Below are 22,111 nucleotides of genomic sequence, written 5' to 3'. Positions count from 1 at the left end.
TTTTTTTTTAAAAAAGAAGAGTTAGTATAAGGGAAGTAAACAGAGAGTAATGTTAAAACAAAGACAGCTATAGGGAGTAAACCAGAGATACTGTTTAATAGATCTATTTATTAATTCAGGATGACGATTAGGTGTGATCTCTCCTGAGGTTTGTTTAAGGTGAGACCTACTCAGGGTTACAGATCAATTTTACACTTGTTGAAGAATACAGAGCAGATAAAGCATGTGAAGGCCTACCAATGAAGTAAGTCATGTCCTCTCATTACATCATTCATGACATGGTCAGTGACATCATCAGCAGTGCATTGCGGGTAAAAAGAGTAAAAAACATTTACCTTATAATTCTTGTTACCTTTTTAAAATATTTTTTCATACTTTCAATCTGTAAAAGAGAGAACAAACATTTCCAAAAATGTTAAAACATGTATTTAAAAATTAGAAAAGAAAAGGGAAAACGTTCAAGAAGAAACAGTTTTTGAACAACTTTGACATTTACAGAAGCCTCTGCTTCTCTACATCCCCTACACAATCCTAAAAATATATATTTTAAACAAACAGTATCTTCATGCTGATGAACTGAGGCCTATTTTGAAACATGGTGCTTCTTTTGCACTGCTGATGTCTCACAATAGTGATGCAATAGCAGCGCAAAAAAGATGTAAAGCCATCATAAAATTGTGTCTAACATTTTAAATGATTGTTTCAGGATGCAAATAAGATGTGTGCTTTCAAGAGCTTTCTTTGAGGTGAGGCCTATTTCTTTTTTTTTTAAAAAACAGTACCCAGAAGTACAGCACTGTAAGCATTAAAATTGACACTTACAGAAGACTCAGTTTCTCCATATCTACCTCACATTTCTAAATGTATATCATAAGTACAAAAAGCAGAACATTAATTATACATGTTAAATGGTTTATTTTTGCTGTTCTCAGAATGTATCAAATTTCACTTAAATCAGTGACTTGAAGGTATTCATCATGTAACAGCGGGGGGAAAAAAAACACAATCAAAATGATTGTGTTTAAAAAACCCATACAACCTAAGAAATCTGAATTCAAAACTCCTTAAAATTAACTTACTTTCAATGACGTCGAAGGATGTCCTATGAACAGTGTCCACTCTGTTGTGCTATAAATATTTTCAGCCCGCCACTTTCTGAAAGAAAACCTCCATCGTTTTGAAAAATATGTTACATACAAGAAAAGACTTCTCACATTCTACCACATGTTTCCACTTGGCCAAATCATGTTGCAGCGATTCACAAGTCTTATAATTCTTCCAATCAAATCCCGTCATTTTCTATTTCGCAACTTTCAAAAAGAAAACATTTAAGATTATTTTCACAATCCTGGACTACTAATATCTTACCCTTCTTTGTCACTCATGTTCTCCTTTTCCTATGACACTGATACTGCTTACTATGAAGCAGACTTACTTGCATCAGGTTTATATAGTTGGATTTTTAAATTGACATTATAATTAAAAGTTTTGGACCAATCATCTAGACAGCATTGCAGACTTACATTCCCTCTATTTGATGAACCTTTTGCAATTTCTCACAGGAAATCCCGAGATTCTTTCTTTAAAATTTTGGTTTTAAAAACACCAGGTAAGAATTTTTAAGATCAAACGGCAATTTTTTTTTGAAAGTTACAACGGAATCATTGCAGAATGACCAGCCGTTTTGAGACTTTAAATAAGCTGTATAATGTCCTGATGTTGTTGAAGGACCATCGTGATAGATAATTGCTACAGTTACAAAAGTCCTTCCTGATATTGACAGCTGAGAAGCCACAAATTTTTTTATTAAAGTTGACAATTTTGATCCATCTGGCCTACATCGTTGGATCATTAAAATGACATACTGGCCATATCTACGTATAAATAATGTTGACATCATTTCAGAATTACATTGGCTACACTCCATGTTGTGATCCGCTGCATTTACTAGCTTATTAAAGGAGACTGATTTACTGTCTGGCAAAGTTAAATATATAAATCTTTCTGAGTCTACACTAGTACTACTTGATACCATACAGTTCTCGCAGTCATGCTGCCATTGATAAGAAAGCCCAAACAGGTGATCTACATCTACACCCTCATCTTGCAATACATCAAGCATATACATTAAAAACTCCTGACAATCTTGCTGATTATTTTCAGAGAAGTCTGTTTGACCTGAACATTCATCTAACAGATAACGAACTTCAGACACACTTTCTACTTTTGTTCGATCAGTGCTACATTTCTCGAAAACAGAATTCAACAAACAGCATAAAATTTGTTCTGAATTCAACAGAATCTGTTCTTTTAAACTCTCTAGTGAAAAGAGAACATTAACCACTACATTTGCATAGCAGTTGACACCAGAACTGTTTTCAAATTGAAAACCGACAACATCTTCAACAGAATCCACTTTCTTTCTGCTAACAATTTTCGGTTCATTGACTTTTGGTCCTTTTGCTACAACCTCCCTACTATTACTGATATTTCTACGTTTCCGGCCTACCACACGTTTCTCAAACAAAGGATATTGAGGCAAATGTGGCGCATACTCTCTTCTTAACCTATTGTATTCCTTAACACAATCTAGATCCGCACAAATGTTTGTGACATCACAGTCAATCAAGTACAATCCCGATAAAGTTCTAACTCGTGACAATGCCACATATGCCATACCCTCCTTGAACACAGAACTGCCAATATTCACCAATGCACTGTCTACACTTAAACCTTGCGATTTATGGATTGTCACCGCATATGCCAAGCAAACAGGAAACTGTTTACGGCGAACATATAAGTCTTTAACAAGCAAAAACCTAGCAGAACAACGACCAATTAGCTGTACTTCCTCAATGCCATCAAATTTAATTTTTAAAAATTCTATTCCATCTCTATTTCTGTATTTCTCAAAATCAACAACATTACCCATTGATCCATTTACCAGACCTCTTTCAACATGTAAATTCCTTCTCAAAATGATTCGGCAATTTAAACACACATTCAAAGTCTTTTCAAAACCCGCTGTTTTAGATATAGTCTTCTCTAATGAATCCAATTTTGTTTTCAAATTCTCTGACAAAATAATTGTTGATCCCATATGCTCTATTTTGTCAATAGCTTCAAGTTTCACAATCTCTTGCTTTTCTAAATTCAACATTTTGTTGTTGAAGAAGGCACATTCTGCAAGAGTTGGCATCAAACATATTCCGGATTTCTTCTCAGTAATTTTCTGAAAAATATTCTCAGGCACAATCTCTTGTTCGGGATATAAATTTGAAAGTAATCGTGCATTTAAAGCTTCTTTTCCATGCTCGGTCACTTTTCCAATTCTAATATCTTGTAGAATTTTCTTGTAATCTTCATCCTTCGCCTGACGCATATTTTCATGCAGTTCAGCATAATTGAAGTTTAACCATATATTGACGTTGCCAATGCTCCCTAGGCACTTCCTGGTATCTTCATGCGTGAGTATTTTGAACACAGGTTGACCTTTTACTGGTGTCAGCTGCAGAAGATCTCCGAAAACAATGATGTGTTTGCCACCAAATAACACATCATATTCAGTTTTAAGTACTTCTTGCATTCTCTTGCATTCTCAAATGCACAAAGGCAAGCATGACATTGGAAACCATGCTTACTTCGTCAATGATAAGTAGTTTCATTTTCCTCAAGACTCTGGAAACTTCACAGCAAGCATCCCCAGATAACTTGTGGTATTTTAATTTGTTATCATGCTCCACTGGCAGCATCAGTAGACGATGCAAAGTAATACCTTTAATGTTATGTGCTGCCAGTCCAGTAGGAGCGGTGACAACACAAGACAGCAATGACTCAGTCCTTTCCTGCAAATAACAAGAAATTGCTTTAATGAGGAAACTTTTTCCAGTTCCCGCTTCTCCACTCACGTACATTCGGACAGGCTTCAACGATGTACATGAGCACTCTTTCTTCTCATGACTTAATCCATGCTCAATTTGCTTGGTAACTTCATCATATATTTTCCTCTGCTCTACGTTGAGTTGTTTTTCCAAGTCTTCTAAGTTAATTGAATCCTCCTGAGCATGTGCCATGGCTCTTTCCACTTCATTCATAGCAGTGGCAGCTTCATTTTCAATAATAGGTCCTCCAAGTGGATCTTGACTCAATGAAACAGAACTCTGACTGTCCTGAGAACTGTCTCTGGCAATCTCGGCTGCAATCGTTGCTTCCTGCTCAATTTCCAAAGTTACCATTTCTTGATATTTGTGAAAAGCAGGACATTCTATGGTCTCCTTAGCAGCAGTGAAAGAGTCTTCGTAACAGAGGAAATCTCCAAGCAGTTCCTCTTCTGCACGCCAAGGCTTGAAAAGTTGCAAAAGTGCTAAATAGAAGAACTCCTTTTTTTCTGGAGATTCGCCACTCATTTTCGATGGTTTACTAATTGGCATTTTCTTTGCTTGACCAGGCATCCCTCACTTCCAATTACAGCATACACTCCTTTCTCAATATCTTCTTTGATGTTCCTCTTGAATATATAATTTTGTAGAACCTCATATAGACAAACATTCTCAAGGTGACTGCTTCGATTTGGATAATATGTATCCAACATGTTGGTCTTCAAAATGTCGGTACTGTTTGGTTCCTTTTCTGCCAAATACTCAATTTCCTGGACAGGTTTTAGAACTCGATTTCGCGTTGCAGCAAGACCAAGACTCGCCCAAACGATACTCCTGGATTTGGCATAGAGACTTGCTGAAGACAATCGATCAGAACATTCGTAAGCTCCGATTTCTCGATGCGACAACATCTTCAGACTGAAACTGTACAACTTCTTGCTGAGGCTCTTTTCATGGGAAATGTCCTCCCACATATCCTTCAGTTCTGTCTTTTCCACAGCCATACAGTTGTCAGCCACAAACTGTATATCCATGTTAGCATTCCACATGGACAAAATCACTGGGTTGTAGTCGTTGATGTACTTGGACTCTTCGGTTCTTTTCAAATTGTATGTATTTTTGGGTGATTTCCTCGTCACATTATGTCGCAGTGAAGACATCAAACTGTTCACTCTTCCTTTAGAAATCACCGGTCGTGGAAAGTTGAAACGACATTTGGTGTAGAACTTGTCCTTGTTTCTGAATTTACGACGACAGTACTTTCCACAACGATGGCTTTGGAAACGTAGAACTTGTTCTCTTAGGCTTTTCTTCTCCGTTGCGTTTGGAACAGCACACGTAGAATACTGTTCTATGAAATTCATCACTAAGTCATCCGGATCTGTTCCAAATTTAGGTGCATCCTTGATCCACAACAACATATGTATATGAGGAGCACCTCTTGCTTGGTACTCCTTTCTCCAGAAGAAATCCAACACCTCTCCAAGAGGTGGATTCTTCTTATTTGTGATGAAAGACATCATAGCTTCAAATCTATGATTGAAGTACCTGCATACATTCACTGGATCCAAAGAACACAGTTCTCCAGGTGTCTTGAATTCTATGTTTTCAATATTTCCATTTGCCTCTCGTAGAAATTCAAGTAAGTCTTCCCAGCCATACTCGGCACAGCTCAGAGTGAGGAACCATGTCGGAGTTCCTAAGTTCCTCAGCATACATTTTAAATCACCATGACGACGGTACCAGTACTCACTAGTACCACGCTGACACGCCATGAGATTAATTAAGTGAGAATCCAAAATACTGTCTTGGATATTGACTTTATGCATAAAGTCCCTTGCCGAGATATTTCGCATCTGTATACCACTTTTTAAGATGTGGTTCACTGCATATGACAGTCCAGACAGATCGCTTTCAAACAGGAGATGAAACAAATAGGGAATGCATTGACGAAACCTAGGATCTTCTGCATACAATCGTAAAGTCCGGTATTCAGATGCAGGAATTTGATGAGGTCGCTCATCATATCTTCCTCCTCGACCTGTGGGAAATAGCTGTGGGAAACACCGAGCTTCCAAACTTTCCTCCCAAACACTAATGGGAGTCCCTTTGGCTTGTTTCATTTGAAACAACTCAATAGCATTCCCCATGACTTCCTTGGAATGCAAAGGATGAACACTATAATGTTCATATATTTCTTCACTTTTAGAGGCTTCTACTTTCTCAATTTGGCCAGCACACAAATCGCTATCCTCTTCATCACTTACTTCCTCTTCTGCAACATATACATTCTTATAGTACTTATTATTTTTCTTCAAATACAATGTTGCCTTTTTGACTTTCCTAACATCTACTAAATCTTGCCATATTTTCTTATTCTTTGTCGGAACCCCATTAACCAAGATAACCAAAGGTTCCTCTTCCACTTTTTCTACTCCAATTGTGTTAATGTTTTTGTTCAAATCTAGAGGCAAATAAACAACTCTTCCCTTTAATCCTCTCTGTAAATCTGCTGGAGGCAACTTCCCTGTCTTTGGCTCCATTCTAACAATAGCCTGAAAGGGATGGATACTTTGAATCAAAATAGATTCATAAGTATTTAAATCCTTCAATTCAGAAGGAATCTCAACCAATTCCAGATTATTATGAACTGCCCTAGCAGGCATCTGGTTTTGGTTTAATTTATTACAACAATAAGTACACACACGTTGATCCGATCCCAAATCAAAATAATTTTCTACCATCAAGTATGTGGCAAAATCCTTCCATTCACTATTATTTTCCCTTTCACTTTTTGTATATAAATCCACTAACTTAGTCTGATTCTTATAATAAGTGCGTCGACAACATACACAAGTGAAATTAGGCCTCTCACTTGATTTCATCTGAAACGTAGCAATTTCCTTCTGAAAATTATCTGTACTGGAAACCTGTACATTATCTTCATCATTACCCTCTACTTCTGGGTCAATTTGAACATTCTCATCTTTACTACCAAAGTAACAAAACTCAATTTCTTCACAAATATTCTTCACATCTATTTCAGAACCATGCAAAAGAGCAGCACATAATTGTTTAAGCATAATTGCTGGACTCTTAGCATAATACAACATTCTCACTAATTTTCTCACTTTATTATGATGCACTGCTAGCATCCTAAAATGATGAAAAACACTCTGGCATACTCTCCTGGAAAGACAAGCCAGTGAATGACCACGCAAACCTGTTATTTGTCTCACTCTGCAAGGATCTAAATCTTGCAACAACTTCATTTTCTGCTTCAAACTTTTCTTATTAAATGTCCGTATAAAATCACAAAGCAAATTGATGGAATCCTGTCGCACACTGCAAATAGAACTACACTTCCAAATGTACACAGGACCCTTAGGACGTCTTCCTAAAACCTCATTACCTAACACCTCTTCTGTCTCTGTTGTCACAAGTTTTTCTTTTTCAACTGGACAACCATCCTTCACTTCATAAGCTCGACCACTGGTGTCAACTGCAAACACCAAATCATTATCCTGAAAATAACTCTCCTCATTAAAAAATGCCTCACAACTTGAACTATGCATCCATTCTCCGGAAAAAACTTCACAAAAGTTGCTACGATTTACTACTCTCTTCCATCTACTTTTTGTTTTGAAATCAGAAATTACCTTGCTTAGTTTCCTAATTCTATTGATTACCAAAATAAACAACTTTCGCTTAATTTCAAAAGCATGATCAATAATTTTCTCTACATTTTTCTTCTTCTTATAAAATGCCACTTTCTGTTGGCCTTTCTTAATATTTTTTAATAAATTAACTATTATCCTGTTACGGAACATTCGTTTTCGAATGTCCCTAAACTGTTGTTTCCTTCTACTATCATGCACAGAGTTATCTCTTCCTCTACCAGTAACATTTTTGATGGGTCTTTCCTTTCCATTTAAAACTGAAACATTTTTGGGATAAATACTTTTTTTACTAAAAATATTTCTTAAGAATGATTTTGTGCTCTTACCCGGAGCTTTCTTGGTGTTTTGAAAAGTATTTGGGGAAGAGGACTGCTGCAATAAAAGATCATCCTGCTGTCTTTGACGTTTTCTAGCCTTTCTAATTCGATTTTTCGTTGGCATTTTTCAAATTAAGAAAAGATCTGCAGTTGAATCTGTGGAAAAATATAATAAAAAATGTTATTAACCACTGTTACCAAACAGTAAATGAATAACAGTCATCAAAAACTTAATGCCCTACTTATTATTTAACATAGCAAATCTTTTGCATCAGCACTGCATCACAAAAATGACACACAGTGGTACAAAACAGGCATACAACAATCATAAATCTCTCCCTAATATTTTAAATGATTAATTCAGGATGATGATAAGGTGTGGCCTATCCAGAGGTTTGTTTAGGCCCAGATCTTTGGACTGGGGTGAATGTGTGTCATTGATCCACATTCGGTCCATCACCTGTTTTGTTTGTTTGAGGTGAGGCCAACACATGGTTGCAGATAAGATTTTCACTGAAGAAAACAAAGGAGATAATACATGTGAAGGCCTACCAATGAAGTAAGTCATTATTTGAAATCAATTACATTTCTGGATATGTACTGCTAGAGCTTCATAGGTTGTTTTGGGTCATATTTATAAGGCATTTGAGTGTCTTTGATGTTATTTTTTCCTTTTCAAATGGAAAGCGTACCTCATGGGGCAAGTGTCTTGTAAATACGCTCCCACCTGCGGTTGGCAAATTTAGAATCAAAATCTAAATTTGCCAACCGCAGGTGGGAGCGTATTTACAAGAAACTTGCCCCATGAGGTACGCTTTCCATTTAAAAAGGAAAAATAACATCATAGACACTCATATGCCTTATAAATATGACCCAAAACAACCTATGAAGCTCTAGCAGTACATATCCAGAAATGTAATTGATTTCAAAAAATCGTTTTAAAACACAGCATATAAATCAATTGTATACCTGCAATCAAGAGGAAATGACTGAAAATGTCCTTGAGACAAATGAAAGCGTTTTCTGGAATGCCCTTCCACCATTTTTTGGACATTATTAACATGGCTATGTAACTCCCATAATCAAAATCTAAATTTGCCAAGCACAGATGGGAGCGTATTTACAAGACACTTGCCCCATGAGGTACGCTTTCCATTTGAAAAGGGTAAAATAACATAATAGACACTCAAATGCCTTATAAATATGACCCAAAACAACCTATGAAGCTCTAGCAGAACATATCCAGAAATGTAATTGATTTCAAAAAAATCGTTTTTAAACACAGCATATAAATCAATTGTATACCTGCATTCAAGAGGAAATGACTGAAAATGTCCTTGAGAAACATGAAAGCGTTTTTTTAGAATGCCCTAACACCATTTTTTTGACATTATTAACATGGCTATGTAACTCCCATAATCAAAATCTAAATTTGCCAACCGCAAGAGGGAGCGTATTTACAAAAAACTTGCACCATGAAGAACGCTTTCCATTTAAAAAGGAAAAATAACATCATAGACACTCATATGCCTTATAAATATGACCCAAAACAACCTATGAAGCTCTAGCAGTACATATCCAGAAATGTAATTGATTTCAAAAAATCGTTTTTAACCACAGCATATAAATCAATTGTATACCTGCATTCAAGAGGAAATGACTGAAAATCTCCTTGAGAGACATGAAAGCGTTTTCTGGAATGCCCTTGCACCATTTTTTGGACATTATTAACATGGCTATGTAACTCCCATAATCAAAATCTAAATTTGCCAAGCACAGGTGGGAGCGTATTTACAAGACACTTGCCCCATGAGGTACGCTTTCCATTTGAAAAGGAAAAAATAACATCAAAGACACTCAAATGCCTTATAAATATGACCCAAAACAACCTATGAAACTCTAGCAGTACATATCCAGAAATGTAAGTGATTTCAAAAATCGTTTTTAAAAACAACATAACTGTTTCAGCTTACATAAGAGACCATGGAATGGGCTCCATGTACAACAATAACTTGTGTTACTGCATGCCAGAAAGCTACACCGAATATGCAATTACAATTTCTCAAAGAAACAAAATCTATTTGTATATCACTAGAGACAAAGCCACATTTTAAAAACACAGCTTTCTTCATCATTTTCTCCTTAAATCATACTATTCTCTATCTAAATTAAATAAATCTTTTCTCACCTTAGCAAATACTTTTTGAGTTTTGAAAACAGTCTCAGAAATACACCAAATTGTCTTCAGCAGAAGAAAAAGGATGCACTCCAGAGGCTGCAGCTATTGAAAGCACAGAAATACAGATATTCATTTCACATATCTCTCATATTAGCCAATCATAACTCTTCCCTCACTTTTTTCAAATCAAAACCCTTCCCCCCTCTGCCCTCTCTGCCTTTTTTCCATAGCAACCACCTCCTGGAAGACCTCTCATGTTTGCAAATTCACACAACAATGTTTCAATTGAACTCTGAACTCTCAGTGCACCTGCGTATCCAGTGCAATCTTTCATTAAATGTTTCTTCCTTGACCATTCAAATTACATCTTTCAAAGAACACATCCATGCACCCTAACTTTCTGTTTTAAGAAATGGAAATGCACCAATCAGTGCTAATGAATCATTAGCATTGAAAATCCTCAGTTTTTTTTCTTTACAAACTCCTACTGTTTCAACTGCCCTTTCATTACCACACTTCATCTGACTGCAGCACAACCTTCTACAACCATGTTTAAGGTCTGGATTGTTGGACATAGTTACATCCACTGGGCTCAAAGGTATGCTGAGAACAGAAATGTACCTAACCTCAATTTACAAGATGTGGAAATTAAGTGGTTGGGCCAAAGAGGATTAAAATGTCACCAATTGATACCATTGGTGAAAACCTTTATGCATTTACCAAAACCTGACCTGTTAATTGTGCACTGTGGAGGTAATGATTTGGGCACTTTGACAGGGGTAGGTCTGGAAATGCTTTTAAAGGACACCTTTGAGCAATTAATGGCACTTTTTCCTCAAACTGCCTTGGTATATTCCAATATATGCCAAAGACAGAAATGGAGGTGGTCCAACCAATTTTCTCCACAAATTGAGAAAGCGAGGAAGCATGTAAACAAATCTGTTTCAGCTTTCATGAGAGACCATGGAATGGGCTCCCTGTACAACAATAACTTGCGTTACTACATGCAAGATATCTACAGAGGAGATGGAGTTCACTTCTCAGATGAGGGCAACAGAATTTTCATTCTGAATTTAAGACTGTGCATTGGTACCTACTTATAAGTACCTAAATGTACCATAAACCCAAAAGCTCTTCTCAGAGCTACCCTACATCTGATCACTCACAATTATTATTTTTCTCTAACTTTTCTCACTAATTTTCCACAAAATACGCTCCCCGGAGCGCTACCCGGTTCGCTAACCGAAAGCTAACCTTGCGGATTTTTTAAAAAAAATGTTTTTTTTCCGCACATATAAGCCTCCTCAGCCACCCTCAGAAAACCTAGGGGGTCAAGATAAGTCTACAATGACCCCTTCTACCCATTCTAAACATTATTTGCCCTCCATCTTGTATCTTAATGCGACCGAAACACAAAATGGTGGACTCCCGTGATGCTTAAGGTTCGCTAACCGGGCCGCATTCCGGAAAGCGGTCCTAAAAAAAGGTGGGAAAGTAATTTACAGAAAAACGACTAGAGACACTCTCACCAAATATAGATTAGCTCATACAACATAACAATCCCTTTCATTCTCACAAATTTGATTGAAATTTCATTTAGCCATTAAGCCTGTAGACCTCTCTAAGTACCGTGAGGTAAATTACTTCACAAAACACATCTGAAGTGTTGGAATTGACAACCAATGAAAATGTTACTTTCATTTTCTACTTTTATTACCTGACATTTGATTGGTTATATACCTGTATATATATAAAGGAGGAGAAGAAAATACAGCCATTTTGACTGCTACTTCTTGTTGTACTTGTACATCACATTTGAATAGCTATCAAACACTTCAACTTGTTTGTGAAGGTAAGTTGTTATTTTTAAAACTGAAGTATATTGTGCACTATAACTTAATATGGTAGACTTTTTCTGATAGATATATACTATCCCTCTATAGTAGTTATAGATTTAGATAGACTTCTCTGTTATAGTTATGAATGGAGTTAGGCTTGTCTTGGTTAAATCACATACACTTTTTTATAGTCCTATATCCACTCTGATACTATACACTGCCAAAAGATAAATTCACTGATAAAAACTGCCTATCTAAAATTAATCCCAACAGTGCCCTATCTCTACTAATATATATTTTTTTAATCAAAATTTCAGGCAAAATGGAAGGCGAGCAACAAGTTAAATTTACAATTGTACTGGAGGAGAGCAGCCAAGAAAAAATTGATGATTTTATGGATCAAAGTAGAGACCAGGAACTACTACAATGTGTTGAAGCAGTGGATAACCTGCTTCAAAATGAGGACATGTTACACCCTATATTCAATTTTGAAATTTCTGACACTGAAATGTTAGAAAGTTTAATGAATTATGAAACAGAATCAAAATAAAAAAAAATACTTTAAAAATAAAGAAAACAAAAAAAAACAACAAAAACAACAAATAATTAACATACAGTATTAGAAAAGTCTATCATTCTTTTATCCTTATAGTACGCTGCCCAGAACGCTTTCCGGTTCGCGAACTTGGCGCTTACCACGCAAAAAAAAAAAATATTTTTTTTTTATTGACCCTCCTGGGCCCTTTTAAACCCTCCACATAAAACCTAGGGGGTCAACGAGGATCTACTATGCCCCCTTATGGTAATTTCCCCCTTTGTTTTGGCCTCCTCTTGTCTCTCGATCCTACCGAGAGACAAGATGGCGGCCGCTCCGGACTGTTTAGAATGTTGACAGACACCGGAGAGCCAATCAGCTTCGCTTCGCAAAGTTACGATACGCGAAAAGTTCGCTAACCGGATCGCTGCCCAGAGCGCTGTTACAGATATATATCTTGTTTTAAACGTTAATTTCTCAAAATCCACTGAAGCACATATATTGAGACCTAGCAAAGGCACATCAGGCTAACAGTCCCTACAATTTTGCCAAGTTTGGTGGAAATCCATTCAGCCGTTCGGGCTAAAAGTGAGGCCAACCGCCCTATGGAAATTAACATGGGAAAAACGTGTTTTGGGACCCCCCTTTTATCTCAGCCCCCCCTTGCCGAACACCCCCCAAATTTCCAGGAGCTGCTCAGAAACAAAATGTGCCATTTTCCAGAAAATTTCAGCCAATTCCATCCACAAACGCCAAAGTTATTAGACATAGAATTTTCAAAAATCCCATAGAGAAAAAATCCTAACTATATATACCTACTGGCGACCGCCAGTAGGTAATATATATATATATATATATATATATATATATATATATATACATTACCTACTGGCGGTCGCCAGTAGGTATATATAGTTAGGATTTTTTCTCTATGGGCGACCGCCAGTAGGCAATATATATATATATATATATATATATATATATATATATATATATATATTACCTACTGGCGGTCGCCAGTAGGTAGTTATAGTTAGGATTGTTTTCCATAGGAAATCCTCAACATTCTATTTGGAATAACTTTGGCCCTGGTTGAAGAATCTTAGCGAATTTCTCAAAGAAGATGGCTCGGTCCGCTGCGCTCCTTCCCTGAAAGGTTGGGGGGGATTGGTCAAGTGGGGGCTGAGATATAAGGGGGGTCCCAAAACGTGTTTTCTGCATGTTATTATCCATAGGACCTTTAGACTCAGCTACAGGTCGAACGGCTGAATGGATTTATAAGAAATTTGCCAAAACTGTAGAGTCCGGTTCGCAGATTACGCTTTTTTTGGAATGGTGTAAATCCGTTCAGTAGTTGTTGAGAAAATTAAAGTTAAAGTCAATTATATATCTATAGGCGCGCACGCGTGCACGCACTCAAGCGGCTGCGCGTGAGCGGAATTTTTTTTTGCTGCGTGACGTCTGTTAACGTTCGATTCGAAGGAAATCAGGAAGTTTTGTTCGCCATTTTGTCACTGCGAGTAAATATATTGTTCATTTCAAAGCGTTGAAACATGGAAAGGGGAGAAGGTAGAGATTGTTTTGCTGCGTAGCTTTTCTCGGGGTGTGCAGTAAGGCCCTTAAACGCAAAAAGATATAATTTTTTCCCGAAAAAAAATACGGGGTGCGCGCACCCGGTCGCGTACACCTATTTACAAGAGTGTGAAAATGGAGATAAATCAGAAGTTTGGGTGCTTAGATATAAGGTGGCTCTGAAAAGAGCCATTGTGTTAAATGAGTGTTTTCTGCATTTATAAGTGAGTACCGATGCAGAGCCTGATGTTGCAGAGGAAGATTCTGTTTCCCTCATTCGTGAAATGAACACCGTCTCTCCTATAGACGTCTTGCATGTGGTATCGCAAGTTGTTGTGGTAAATAGAACCCATGCTATAATCTCTGAGGAACGCAGAAACAGATTTATTTACATGTCTCCTTGCTTTCTCAAATTGTGCACAATGTTGATTGGACCAATTCCATTTCTGTCTTTGGCATATATTGGAATATACCAAGGCAGATCGAGGAAAAAGTGTCATCAATTGTCGAAAGGTGTCTTTTAGAAGCATTTCCAGACCTACCCCAGTGATTGTGCCTAGATCGTTCCCACCACAGTGCACAATTATAAGGTCTGGTTCTGGGAGATGCATAAAAGTTTTTACCAATGGAATCAATTGGTGACATTTCAATCCTCTTTTGGCAATCCATGTTATGTGTACATTTGGTAAGCCGAGGTTGCAAATTCGTCTGCTTACTGCATATTTTTCACTCCAGTGAATATAACTGTGTCCTATAAGCCAGACCTTCATTTTCAAGGGATTTGTAGTCGTCCTCCGATCGGTTCTGGAAGTGGAATGGTAGTTAGAAGTTGAAATTCTAAATAAAGAAAAAGGAAGAGGCTGGGTGTGGTTAAAAAAATAAAAATGATTGGTTGATTGTAATAAGTGGAGATTGAACAGTACGTTGCATGTTAATGTTTATGTTAAACGAAAAGTACTATTGGGTGTGAAAAAACAAGACATGTAACAGAGCTGTGGATTGGCAGGTGTTTCTGGAGGGAAAATAGTCTTCTTAATTTGTTGTAGAACGTTGAGACATGAAATTTTGACCTGTGCCTTCAGCATTGTGCAGAATGAGGTGTAACCATGGAAACAGCCGGAGATGGCAGTTGGTGATGGGTTCACTCTTTGGTGCCTCTGCATCTGACTCTGTTCTGTGGTGGCAAGCGGACAACTGTTTGTTATTGTGGAGATGAAAGGGTGATAAGGAGAGAAATACGACATAGCGTTTGGCCTGTAGAAGCGTGGGAGCAGTGATTAAGTCTGAGTGAAGCGGAACTGTGGCGGTGCTTGGTAACAGTAAAAAATTTTTTTTAACAGTGGTATAACTGTCTGTACGGTGCGCGACCTACTAAGAAAGAGTTCACGGGCCGTAATTGGCTTGCAGGTTCTAGTATCAGTAAGTGAGGTCGAGAAAAGAAAACATTCAGGACTTTATTTATGAAGGCCTTGCGCCACCGGTGCGTCACTGTTTCCCATTTTAAAAAATGAGGCACCGGCGGCGGAAGGTCTTCATAAATAAGGTCCTCAGTGACTACAGTTAAGGTTATGTGGAACCCATGAATAGTTTTTCAATATGAAATCATTTCAGTTGAGATTATGGATTAAAAGAGAAACCGTGAATATTTGAAATGTTTATTTAGAAATGTACTGTTTTAAAGGCAAATCATTATGTAATATGAGTACAGAAATTGCAAAAAACACAGTAATTGGTATTGTCAGTAGTACATGGAATACAAACGCTATAGTTGAAGAAAAATGAATATAGTTGGAAAAAAACATTGTACACTCTTATAAGGAAGTATATTATATTTTAATAAATGGAAGAAGGTCTCTGGCCTTTCAGTTTAGGAACGATATATGAAAATGCAAGTGGTTATACATCATTACTTTATCAATCAGCTGTCTACATGCGAAGCACTATCAAGTTTGTGTTATGTTACTGTGTACGGGGAAAAAAAGGCGCCAAAAGCGACAAAATGGCGAGAGGTGCATGTATGTAATCTGTTGGATGCTGCGCAAATCACTATTGAGGAGAACTACTGTATTGAGATATCTTTTTTTTTTTTTAACTTTATTGACAGGAAGGAATAGTGGTTAATCAGTTGCATACATTCTTTCGGCAATCGTTACATATCGTATAAAATTATCATTTCTATAGGTGATGAGCGACATTTTCGTAACAAGAACTGCGTCGCCTGCGGTTTCTCGAGTCTTGTACATACATCAATCGTCCGTTACATTGTGCAGATTGCAATCCTCTGATAACCCCTCCCTCATATATCAGCGACGGTGAAATCTCTTTTCATTGAAAACATTATCAACAAACTTCCCAACTTACCCCCCCAACCATGTGTCATCGCAACCAGTTTGTTTCACCCACATTTCGTAGTAGCCTGTGTCTCTACTTGCACTTCGGTGTGTGGCCAGGTTAGTGCCTCCAATGTACCGTTGTCCTGTACTTGAGGCAACTGCCCCGCAACCGTTCAGTTACTCCTCCTCCCCCTCCGAGTCTAAGTCCTCTCCCTCTGGTAAGGGTTCACAGATTTCCCCTCTGTATATGTTCCACGCCGCCCAAACTTTGTTCCATTTCCGGGGCGCTGCCCGAAGTACGTAAACCGCTCTCTCTGTCACCATTAGAATGTCCATGTTTTTGGCCCATCTACTGGCGGTGGGTACGTCTGGCGCCCCCCATTTCTGTGCTATATCCCGCTTTGCCACTGTCATAGCCAATGATGCCCAAATCAGTTCGTACCTACCCAGATCATTGGGGTCCCAGATGTTGAGAAGGCATTTACGTGGTTCAGGTAATATGGAAAGTTTAAGGGCCTGGGAGATTGAGCGGAGTATCTGTCTCCAGAATTCGCGTATTTGTGGGCATTCCCATAGTGTGTGTATCAGTGTCCCTTCCTCCCTGCATCCTCTCAAACAAAAGGGGTGTAGTGCTCTCTGTATTTTATGCAACAGTGGCCTGATGTAGTAGATGCGGTGTAGGATTTTAAGTTGTACTAGTCTGAGCTTACTAGAGATTCCAACCTCCTTCGGGGTGGCCAGTGCCTCATTCCATTCGAATTCGTCTGTTCCACCTAGTTCCCTTTCCCATTTTTCTTTACGTTTTAGCGTTGGATCTTTGAGATTGTTGATCAGCTTTTTATATGTAAGGGAGGTGGTGCTTTGGAGCATGAATTCCGTTAGCAGTCTATCCTCCAATGGAGAGGAGTCCGGCAGAGTGGTGCCTGCAGGGATTGCCTGTAGTAATGCATGTCTAATTTGGACATATCTAAACGTCTCTGTGGGTCCGAGGTTGTATTGCTGTTGTAGGTGCGGAAACGGTATTACTGAGTCATTGTCCCAGAGGTCCCCTACTGTAGAGATGCCTATGGAATCCCACCGCTCAAACCCTTTACAGCCTCTCAGGTTCCCCAATGCCTTCGTGTCCCACAAGGGCGTCATTTTGGTGATTCGACCTGCCCATCCCAGACGGGCCTGTGCCATGTGCCACAATGCCGCCGTGTGTTTGGTCGGACCAAGTATTGAGATATCTTTTGAAGGTTGCAGTATTGCATTTGAAATACAGTACAAGTAACAATGGAAATATTGTTGAAAGAACATATTTTTCTGTAAAGTATTTTAAATTAATAATTTTATAGAAAATTAAAGGAGCAGAGGCGTGTGAGGCGGAAATAAGCAGTTGAGATGCGAAATGGCGTTTACAGTTATAAAAAACTTGTTTACAATTTACACATTAATTAGGGTACATGTAGCATATATTAGCGAGTTTTGCATCAAGTACATTTGAAATAACCTTAGATAAGATATGCAATAGAATTGTTGAGATTAGACTGTAAAAAAATAAAGTTGAAAATCGAGTAGCTGAAGAAACAAATGTAGTCCACATAAAAGACCAAAATTTAAACAACACGAAATCATAATGTCCACTGTTAGTAAAGCCAATAGGTCTGTTCTTCAAAGGAAAATATGGAAAAGAACGTGAAGAATATAGGGAAGCAAAAGGAAATGAGGACGTCAATGGCTTGTATAAGAGTTATTGAAGCATTGTTTAGGCAAAATAGGTAGCTTCTGCTTGTAATAGTAAATCACTTTTATCATTTGAAAGTATGTCAGCTATCCAATGGAAAAGAGTAAAGCAGTACTCATGATCTGTTAAAATCGGAGCCTCTTTTATTATCAGAGGGCAGCTCGGTGAGTTTTCGATGTAGTTCTCTGTTAGGAAAGAGTTAACCGTCCATTGTGTAGGCAAAGTATGCAGCAAGTGCTTCTAACAGGAAATCACTGTTATCATCTGAAAACATGTCAGCCATCCAATTGAGAAGATGAAAGGAGCATTCATGATCTGTCATTATTGGAGCGTCTTTTACCATCAGAGGGCAGCTCGGTGGGTTTTCGATGTAGCTCTCTGTTAGGAAATCTTGCGCCGCTGCGAATATATTCCAATGACCCAGAACTCCTTGTATCGCTGCAAAGGCCATAAACCCTCCGTTGTAACAAAGCTGTTCATGATCAAGTAACGGATTCATGAGGTGATTGTAATTCGGTTCAGGAGGTACCAAATTGCAGAGACATAAATCCAGGGCCCACGTGATATCACAGCTCAGGCAATGAAATACAGGCTGCACACAGGTGAAATACGAATATCGAAATGATAATCGATATGAAGTATTCAAAGTTGAGAGTGGTAAGGTGCCGTAGTACAGAAGCATTCTCTGTCAAAATAGTTCTAAGTGGTCCGGCTCGTTTGCGAAGGCAGGAGGGGCATCCATTTTGAATTTCCCAAGATGGTAAAGGAAACGGCGCAGCACTGCCGGTTGTATAGCAACTCCACAGAATTAGGTCGCCGGCTATGCAGTGGAGAGGAGCAGAATGACTTGATAAATTTTCTAGGAGTCTAGTCACTTATATATTGCTTAGTAGTTATCAAAAAAGTAGCTTTTCTTGAAGTGGAGGATGCGTTAAAAAATAAGGGAGTCATTTGAGCAAGTTGTAAAGCAAGGTCAATTTTTTTTTACATCAATGCTGTTTTCTGTGAATGTTAGCTAGGTGAAAGATATGTGTGTGAGCAGATGCAACGTTCAGTTTTAAATGTGACAATGGCGCTCTTGTTCATGTCTTCCGATTCAAGGTCGGTATTCGCTGCCAAATACAAAGATCAAGAAACGCATGCGTGGGGTAGATAGTCTGCATTCTTAAAGGAAAGCAAATGAAGGGTTATTTTTACCGCGTTAGCATTGCCGTTTAAAAAGTTACAGTGATTTTCATTATATGTTAAGAAAGTGTCACTGATGAAGACTGAAAATAAATCCTTATAAATAACAGGGACTGGTGTATTTTAGAAAAGGTGTGTAACATTACATGAATTGTAAAAAAAAAAATAATGTAATTGAAAGTGTATGGTTTGAAAATGAAAAGTAGAGGTTTATAGTTCACGTTTTGAAAGCGGTTCTAGAGGGTCAGATGCATGATAGATTTCTAAAAAATAGAACATGTTTTTCAATAGTATTATGGAAAAAATATGTGCCTTTATGTACTATTTAGATTATCTGCCTGTTGCCTATTCTTTGAGTTTTAGTAATCCTGTGTCTTATACGTTTTCCAGGGGCGGTTTGAGGTTCATGGTGGGCTTGGGCAGGGAGGGTAGGTTGGGGGTTTGTAATAGGGGGTCCGGGTGGGGTGGAGTGTGGAGTTTAGTGAAGAGTGAGGGGGCGGGGGGTTAGGGTGTTTGGTAATGAAGCAGAGTCAGAGGACGCCAAATTTCTTTTATGGGGTGCCACGGAAATATGTATTTATTCTCAGAGGTTTATTATATTAAGGATATATATTAACATGGTGGCTCTTGTCGTTTTGTGGTTCTGTGCATGTGTATAATGCTGGCCCTGTAGTTTTTGTTTATGGACCTTATTACGACACACAGGGGAGCCACGTTGCACAGTTGGAGATCAGAGACTTAGGAAATAAAACTTTATAATTGTAAGGGCTCTAAGCGATACAAATCGCCCGTTCTCGGTGTAAAAAATATCACCGCTATTGGTGGTATTTTCTACGGTGTTAGTGCTCGAAGGAGAATAGTAACATATTTGTGAAAGAAAATTATGTAACAGGCTCAGCATTTCACATTATCGCGTGAAAACAAAAGTTGTTCTCACATAGCAATAAGTCTCTTATAATTAAGGGACGGAGTGTATATAGTGCTATTTACTACTCTGCTATGTGAACGATGTCGAATATTTCATAAGAGGAGGCTTTAAAAGTTTTTCGATAAACTGGTTTTCCAGGGAAGTGGGTGGAGTGTTCCGTGTAAATTGCAGAATAGAAACTAGTAAGAACCAATTGGAAGTGTTGTTTTAAAGTCACATGACTGCACATGCGTGTCTCGACGCCTGTACGCGATAGGTGGGTGCGCGCACCCGGTCGCGCACTAAATGTAAGCGGCGAAAAAACATCTTATAATATGCTCTTGGAGCACGTTTTGGTAGAAAGAGTTAGTTCTGAAAAGAACTTTTTTTTTTTTTTTTTTTTTTGGAAACAAGTGTTATGATGCTTTTGATTTCTTAAAGTTGCTACGACATTTTTCAGTATGTCATACTATCCAAATAAAGTGAAGAAATTTAACTTTTCTTGGAGCATTTATGACTCTCAATTTTGTGTTTAATTAGAGTAAAGCTTTGCTCTCCGTATACAAGAAGTTTTCCACAGTTCGTACATTTCATGTGCACGTTCGCCAGATATGGTTTCAAGTCCATTTCAGCACTCGATGGAGATACAGGTCGTCCACCGGAAGATCTGCTGATTACTTCTGATGGTAATAGCGTGGCCTCCGTTTTTCTTGTCAAAGGTGGTCGCTCATTTCCTTCAGATTCGGAAGATGAATGCGGAACGGTAGCCATTGCAGCGAAGTCTTCGGGAAGATGTTCGACGTTGTTCTCTCTTGAGAGTAGAAAAGAAAGTGATGGAAGTGGGTGGAGTGCTGCGTGTAAATTCCAGAATAGAAACTACCAAGAACCAATTAGAAGTGTTGTTTTGAAGTCACATGACTTCACATGCAAGTGTCAGGTCCTGTACGCGATAGGAGGGTGCGCGCACCCGGTCTCGCACTAAAATAAAGCGGCGAAAACACATTTCATAATATGCTCTTGGAGCACGTTTTGGTGGAAATAGTTAGTTCTGAAAAGAACTTTTTTTTTTTTTTTTTTTTTTGGAAACAAGTGTTATGATGCTTTCGATTTCTTAAAGTTGCTACTACATTTTTCAGTATGTAATACTATGAAAATGAAGTAAAGAAATTTATCTTTTCTTGGGGCATTTATGACTTTCAATTTTGAGTTTAATAAGAACGAGGCTCTGCTCTCCATACAAAAGAATTTCTCCACACTCGTTGCATTTCATGTGCACCTTCGCAAGATATGGTCTCAAGTCCATCTCAGCACTCGATGGAGATACAGGTCGTCCACCAGAAGATGTGCTGGCCACCTCTGATGGTAATAGCGTGGCCAGGGCTCTTGTCGATGCTTTTGCATAATGCTCAGGGTGCCTTTGTTTAACATGCCGCAGCATGGTGTGTATAGAAAAGGAATATTTTCTATTTGGATTTCCCCTTGAGAGCTCCGAATTGCATATCGTGCAGGTTACTTTTGGCGCATTCACTTTCTTTTGATCTTCAGGATAAGTAAAAAATTGCCAAATGAAAGATTCCTTTTTTCTTCTTAACGGTGGTCGCTCATTTCCTTCAGATTCGGAAGATGAATGCGAAAGGGCAGCCATTTCAGCAAAGTTTTCCGGAAGATGCTCGACGTTGTTGTCTCTTGAGAGTAGAAAAGATTGTGAGGAAAGTGGGTGGAGTGCTTCGTGTAAATTCCAGAACAGAAACTACTAAGAACCAATTGGAAGTCTTGTTTTCAAGTCACATGACTTTACATGCGCTTCTCAGGACGTGTAGGCTGTGACACTATCTAGTTACGAACGTGATTTCATACTTAGGAACTAGCATTCAAAAAACCTATGAAATTCACTGAAAAAACCATAGGTTTTACACACGTTATAGTTAGGAAATAGCATTTGAAAAACCTATGAAATTCAC

The sequence above is a fragment of the Lissotriton vulgaris genome, chromosome 2_1 (genome assembly GCF_964263255.1).
Source record: "Lissotriton vulgaris chromosome 2_1, aLisVul1.2, whole genome shotgun sequence".
Taxonomy (NCBI): Eukaryota; Metazoa; Chordata; class Amphibia; order Caudata; family Salamandridae; genus Lissotriton; species Lissotriton vulgaris.
This window is presented reverse-complemented; position numbering follows the sequence as displayed.